Source organism: Corvus brachyrhynchos, unplaced genomic scaffold (genome assembly GCF_000691975.1).
Source record: "Corvus brachyrhynchos isolate BGI_N302 unplaced genomic scaffold, ASM69197v1 scaffold72, whole genome shotgun sequence".
In the NCBI taxonomy this organism is placed as follows: Eukaryota; Metazoa; Chordata; class Aves; order Passeriformes; family Corvidae; genus Corvus; species Corvus brachyrhynchos.
Genome location: NW_008236763.1, coordinates 1337296 through 1344706, shown reverse-complemented (window position 1 = coordinate 1344706; position 7411 = coordinate 1337296).

Genomic DNA, 7411 nt, shown 5'->3' with positions numbered 1-7411 from the left:
GGCTCTTCCGGAGATCTTCGGCTCCTCCCTGGCTTCTCCAGAGTTTTTCGGAGCTTTTGCTTGCGGCTGCACCTTAAGTTCGCCCTCTGCCTGTTCCCCGGCCGGGAGCCCCGTTAAAGTCACGGTTTGAGAGTTTCTGGTCCCTGGGACGGAATCTGTGTTGATCCACCGGCAAAAAAAAAAGTCACCGGTGGCAGAGGGAGCTCCCACCGAGCGCCTTCGGGAATTCAAAATCCACCGAGATTTGGGGAAATCCAGCAGCTCGAGGAGACAGCGAGAGAGATTCAGCCCTGGAGGGTTCAGCAATCTGCCCCAGCCGCTTTTCCTCTCCTCTCTCTTGGGACGCTGCCAGGGGCGCTGCTGGGGCTGGAAAATGCCAGATAAGCAGAGGTTTGGGGCTGGGCAGACGCCTGGCTGCTGCTGATCACATCACCAGTCTGCCCAGTGGCAGGAGCACTCTGAGGGCCCCAGAGCCGCGGATTTTGGAATTCTTGGCTTACTTGGCTGAGCTTTTCCAGGGAGAACGGGCCCCTGGCTGCAGAGGGTGCAGCTCCGGCTCCCTCGGAGGTGAGGGCTTCTGGGGACATGGCCTTGGCACGCCCTGCTGAGGGTGGGGCTGCACTGACAGGGGGAAAGCAGCTGGCAGGGGGCGAAGAAAAGGATTCCCACAGCGGCTGAGGGGACTGGGGCTGGGATAGAGGTGCCCCAGCCAGAGCTGGCCTTCAGGGAAGGACGAGCATCATGGGGCGAGGAATCAGCTAATGGGGGCTGTGCCCACCAGGCTGGCAGTGAGGGGTCTGCCTCCCTCCCAGGTGTGCCCACAGAGAAGGTCTCGAATGGGGGTAGAGGTCCCACCACCAATTTTAATTCCTGGGGGGAGTTTGGGGGGTGAATGTGGCTGTTCGGGCCTGATGTCCCCGACTCTGGGGGACCCCACTGACCCGTGCTGGTGGTGGCTGCCCCTGTGCACAGCCAGGGCAAGCTGTGGCTAGGTTTAAGCTGACCTGACTCCTGCAGGACGAGTCCTGTGCCTCTGCCCACCCCCTCACACCAGTCTGGGCTGCTCGTGGCTGTTCCTCCCCATGATTTCAGATTGAGCATCCCCAGGATCGCCTGGGAGAACTTCTGCAATCACAAATCCCATCTCAACCCTTCCTTCCTGCAAACCGCTTCCCTTCCACCTCGGATGTGTTGCACAACACCTCTGTGCTCCGGCTGCGGAAAACCAGCTGGGAAAGCGGCACTGAGGAGCCAATTCCCAAGCAATTCCTCGGTGTGAACCACCTCTGCCACAGGCAGCTCTTTCTGTGGTGCATCAATGCAGAAATTTCCAGCTGGAAACCAGAATTCCTCTAATAACGACTCTGACAGAGCTCCTGCTGCTGCAAAAGGTGTGGAAAATGAGTCGTGTGGGATTGCTGGACGATTGTGAGTCCAGAGCTTGTGGGGACTGAGCTGTGGGTGGGCAGCGGGGACTCCCCGTGTCTGCTAAAGGCTGCTGGAGAGGGTTAGAGATCCCAGGGATAATGGGAAACTGGTTAGAAAGGACCAGCTCTGCATGGGAATGGCCAGTATGGACATCGAGGAATGACGGTGGGAAGGAAGGGTCCAGGAGATCGTTGGAGGAGCGCTGTAAATGCTGCGCGCAGCTCCGCCGAGCAGCCAGCCCGTGCTGCTGCAGAGCCTTTGGGATGTGGAATCAACAATTCCCAGCTGGCTCTGCCGCCCCGGCTCTGTGATCACCGGTGTGAAATGTTCCCAGCTTTCACCAGCTCCTCCTTTCAGCAGCTCCTTTGGCTGGTTGGAATTTTAAAAAAAAAAAAAAAAAAAAAAAAGGAAAGCTCTGAGCTGGTGGAAATGTGCAGCAGCTGCGGGGATGGAGCCGCCGGATTCGGGATTCTCGTGGCATTTTAGAGCGCACTTGGTGGTGTCTAAATCCAGGCTGGAGATGGGAAAAGGGATGGGAAAGAGGATGGGAAAAGGGAGCTGTGCTCAGCTGCGCATCCCCAGCCCTGGTGTGGTGCCAGCCCGAGGTGAGAACACCCTTCCCGTGGGCAGGGGCTGCGCGCTGCTCCCGGCGCTGCAGCGGGAAGGGATCGGGAGGGCGCAGCTGGAAGGTGGGAGAATCTCGGGTTTGAGCAGCCAGGATGACGCGGCACTTTCAGATGAGGGGTTTTGAGGGTAAAAAAAAACCAAACCCCATTCTGCAGCCAGGCGGCTCGTGGGGTCCCGAGCCAAGGCTGAGCAAACCCCGGCAGCGGCAGCAGCCACGGGAAAGTCCCGGGGCAGAGCAAAGCTGAGCTCCAGCAGCTCCTCGGGGACGCCGGAGCAGCTTTGTCCCGCGTCAGCCCAGCCACAGGGACGCTGTGGGGAAATCCTGCCCTGCCCGAGGCTGCACCCCTGGGAAAACACCCCTGGAGCCGTGCCTGAGTGGCCGAGGGAGGAGCAGCTCCTTGGTTTGCCCTCGCAGGTGACACAGTGGTGACAGGAGTGGCAGGAACCCAAAGTGCAGCAGAGGCTGCTGCCGGGCTGGAGGAGGTTTTATCTCCCTCCCCTTGGCCTTTGGCTGCTGGAGGAGCTTCCCTGAACCTTCCCCTTGCTCCCACCTCCCGTGCTGGGGGGAATCTCAGGGAGGGATGAGCCGCTGTCGGTTTCAGGGGGGCTTCACCTCGGCTCTCCCCCTGCTCCCAGCTGTGCCTGTGTCCCCCTCCCAGCCCTGTCCCCTCTGTGCTGTCCCCCAGCCCTATCCCAGCCCCTGTCCCAGTGCCAGGGCTGTGGCTCAGGGCAGTTTGTGTCCGTCATGTCCGTTTGAGCCAATCGCTGGCACCCGTGCCCACCCCAATGGCCACCCCAATGGCCACCCGGGCTCCCAGCCAGCTCTCCCTGCTCCACCTCCTCAGGGGGCTCTTGAGGGTCCCATGGTGGACACAGAAGCCCAGAGTGGAGGAGCTGGTGGCAGTTGAGAGGATGCAGCAGCCCAGGGGAGCCCCCAAACTGGGAGCACAGGGAGGATGCCCGGGGAAAGAACCACACGGCCACTTGGGCTCCCTGCTGTCCTTCCCCGCTCCAGCTCCTCAGGGGCTCCTGGGGAGCCTGTGGGGAACACGGAAGCCCTGAGAGGAGAAGCTGGGGGCAGCTGGGGGCCGCAGCAGCCCAGGGCAGTGCTGGGACAGGGTCAGCGGGGAGAGACGGAGTCGCTGCTGGGGAAGCCGGGGGAGCTCAGCATCAGCGGCTGCCTCGTGCTCAGCACCAGCACCGGGAGCTGCTGGGGTCCAGGGACGTGCTGGGGGCCAGTGCTGGCAGCCACAAGCCCAGCAGCCAGCGGGCACAGCCAGGAGGGGACGGCCACGCCGGGATATTCCAGGGGCAAAGCTCTGCACATGTAAGAGCTGGGCTGGGGGTGACGCGGGACCACAAGCCCAGCTGGCTGCAGTGTCCCCGTGGGAGGGTGTCCCCCCCCTCTCCCCCGGCTCCGATGCCCTGCAGGGACAGGGAGGAGCCTGCTGGGCTTCAGCTGATGCCAGGCAGGTGGGGTTTGCTCGGTTGGGTGTTATCAAATCCAGTTTTCCCCCGACTTCCTTAAAGCTTTGACCTGAGCCCAGTGTGTCCAGCAAGGCCCCAGTTGGGACATTCTGTACCCACAGCTGGCAGCTCCACTCCCACCTCTGCCTGTGCTGTTCCCACCTCCCCAAAGGTGCCCGGGGGGCTCTCTGGGGGCTGTGGCACCTTCCAGAGCCCCCAGTTCTGGCCCTTGACAGCCTGTGGCCTCTCCAGGCAGGGGGTGGGGCCATGTCCAGCTGTGCCATCGCTGCTGGAGGGTCAGGATGGACACTCTGCTGCTGTGGCCTCATCCAGACCCCCCTGGCTGTGCTGTTCCTGCAGGGATGGGCTCCTACCAGCTCCGGGTGCTGATGGGGAAGGCATTGCCAGCCCCGAGCCAACTCTGATGCTGAATGGAAGAAGAAGCAGCTCCTGGAAGGTGAGGGGAGGGCTCAGAGGGAAGGCAAATCCCCCCTCACCCTTGAGGGCTGCCTGGTGGGTGGTGGGAGGAGCCCTGAGGAGTGGGTGGACACGGAAAACTGCCCAGGGGGTGTGGGAGGGTGAAGCACCCAGCCAGCTGCCCTCCAGACTCAGTGCCCAGCATGCCTGGAATGGGTCCCCTGGCTTTGAAATATCTGGAGCTGGCATGGGATCCTCTCTCAGCCACTCCTGGGGGAATGTCTAATTCCCTCATGAGGGAAGGGAGGTGACAGCTCGGGGCAGTCACTGGGATTTTTTTGGGCTTGATTTGATCAGCAGGTGAAGGTGCAGGGCCCCCAGAAGCAGAGATGTCCCAGGGCAACCGGCTCTGGAGCGGGAGCCGGCAGTGAAGGGCTTCGGATAAGGTTGGTGAGAGGATGTGAAGAGCAGAGGAGCTGCTGAGAAGGGTCCCAGTGCCCTCAGGCCTTGGAAAAGGTGTAGGGATGGAGAAAAATGAGCAGAACTGGCCCTGGCACTGCCAAGGCACTGCTCTGTCAGAGGCTGTGGCCTCCCAGGGGTGTCCAGGATGCTCTTCCATCCCTCCAGGGGACTTCCCAGTTGAGGAGGGAATAATCTTGGGATGCTGCTGGTCAGCACTGGGCAACCCTTGACTTTTGGAACTGCCTGCCTCAGTTTGCCATCTGTGACGGGGGACGTCTACTCCGTGCCATGGAGCTCTGGGTGATAAAGTGGCACAGCAGGGCTGGGGGCAGAGAGAAAGGTTTTTTTCCCAGCTCAGCTGCCGGTATCGGTTGCATCAGAACCGAGCTGCTGTACAGAGACACTTTGTCAGCACTGACATCATCTCTTCCCGGTTTGTTTTTCCACTGCAGGCTCCTGCCCTGGGAAGTGTGATGGGAAGGGAAGAGGAGTCGCTTCTGAGCGGGGCTGCTGACGGCCCTGCAAACCCCTGGGATGTGGTGCTGGTCAGGAGGTGAGCCAGGAGTGCTGGGGAGAGAAATAAACTGCCAGGGGCAGGGTTAGACAGGATTTTAGTAGAAATCCTTCCCTGGGAGGATGGGGAGGCCCTGGCACAGGGTGCCCAGAGAAGCTGTGGCTGCCCCTGGATCCCTGGAAGTGTCCAAGGCCAGGCTGGATGGGGCTTGGAGCAGTCTGGGACAGTGAAAGGTGTCCCTGCCCAGGCAGGGGTGGCACTGGATGGGCTTTAAGGTCCATTCCAACCCAACCCTTCCGAGGATTCCGTGGTTCCAAATCTCCTCGGAGCACCAGGTGGCACTGTCCGACTTCCCACCGAGCCGAGCTGACCCGGGCTAACCTGGCTGGGAGACGCAGACACCGCTGGCTCCCGGCTCCGGGCTGCGGGGACCAGGGGACAGCGGGGACAGGACGATGGGACAGCGAGGGACCGGCTCTGCACGGACCGAAGGGGTTTTCCAGGTTTTTTGGGGGGGAGATGGATTCACCTCCTGCACCCTCAGCAAATCCCAGAATCGTAAAAAACCCACCCAGCGAACCCGTGTTGTTCGTCAGGTTTGTCACAGAGTTTCCTCCCGGTTCCCTCCGGGAGTCCCGAGGGGCACAGGGCACCTTTGCCGTGGTCCCACCCGTGTCCCCACGCCGGGCTTGTCGCCCTGTGCTGGCTCTGGGCTCTGCAGGGACACAGAACACGAGGTTTTGGGCAAAGCGCTCCTCACACGCAGCAGATTTATCAAATTGATTAAAAGCCCAGCAGATCCAGGCCTGGTTCCTGTAGCAGCTCCTGGAGCGTTAATCACGCTGTGTCTGTGAGCCCAGAGCAGCCAGCACAGCCAGCTCGTGTGTTCCAGGTGCTGGAAGAGATGCCAGGCTGTTTAGGACAAAATTCCTGACAAATACACCTTTGCTAATCTGCTCTATAAACACGGGCAGGCAGGGGAGGCTGGGGGAGCCTGAAAAATCCACTCAGGTGGGAAATCCAACCCATCCTGTGCTGGGGGTGAGTCCTGAGGCTCAGAGCTCCTGCCAGGAGCTTGGGAAAACTCCCAGAACCTTGGGATCCAACACGGTGAGTGCAGAGGAAGGAAGCTTGGGACAAGCTTGGAGGGTCCTGCAGGTCTGTGGTGATGTGGCCAAGCAGCATCTCTGTGTCTGGGGGGATTCCTCGCGGGGGGCGCCATTCCAATGGGCTTTTCCTCGCCGTGCCTGTACCTGATGTGTCTCTCTCTCCCCACGAGGTTTCCTGAGGGTGGATGGAGCAGAAGAAGATTTTGGCTGCTTTGGGAGAAGCTGGGCACAGCTGGGAGCAGGTGGAGCCTCTGGAGAGGGCTGAGGTGAATGTGGAAGGGAAAAACGCCACTGGAGCTGTGACCTGGGACATCTCTCTGGGCACTGTGTTGTCACCACGGTGTGTCCTGGTCACAGCTGCATTTCTGCCTCTTCCACCAACTCATCGTGGCACCACCTGGGCCAATGTGCCCAAAATTGCACTGTCTGCTCCATAAATCCCTCTTAGAAAAGCTGGGGCCTCCTGCAGACAAACCCAGCACGTTTCAGTCGAGGTTTTTCATGAAATGAGCCCAGTTTGGAGCCCCCTCTGTGTTGGTTCAGCACTCCCTGTCTCAGTTTCCCCTTTCCCGTGAGGGGTTGCACAGCAGATCCTCCCCTCCAAAGCACCTCGTGGGTCAGTGCCAGACTTGGAAACGCTTCTGAATTTCAGGCTTCCGGGGCCTTTGGGCAGGATCAGCGCCCTGGCTGTGGAAACGCTCCATGGCCCTGGGGAGTTCCCGAGCCTGGCTGCCCTCAGCCAGCAGCACGCTCCTCCCGCAGGCAGGGACAGCCCGGGAGAGACGAAAGAGCGACTTCCTCCGCTCCGTGCGCAGGATGAGCCCGTCTGGAGGTGGGGAGGGGGCTCAGTGCCCGACTTGTGCCGGGGGGCACCTCAGCTCCCGGCTTCTCCCTCCTGCAAACACCAGACGCGTTCTCGTGTCTGCAGTCGCTGCATCCGGGGCTGGGAAGCTCCCCGATAACACCGGGAAGCGGATCCCGGGCTCTGCGGGCGCTTCACCGAGTTATTCTCCCTCCGCGCCCGGCTCGGAGGTGGGGAGGGGGCTCAGTGCCCGACTTGTGCCGGGGGGCACCTCAGCTCCCGGCTTCTCCCTCCTGCAAACACCAGACGCGTTCTCGTGTCTGCAGTCGCTGCATCCGGGGCTGGGAAGCTCCCCGATAACACCGGGAAGCGGATCCCGGGCTCTGCGGGCGCTTCACCGAGTTATTCTCCCTCCGCGCCCGGCTCCGCAGCCTCCTGGCTGGGCGGTGCGCGGGCAGGGCAGGCTCGGTGCGCTCTGGAAAGCACCCGGAGTTCCGGGGATGCTTCTCCGTGTGGTGCCTCCGGCCCAGAGCCGCACAGAGGCTCCCTTCAGCCCCGCCGGGGGCCGTGGTGCACAGATGCCCG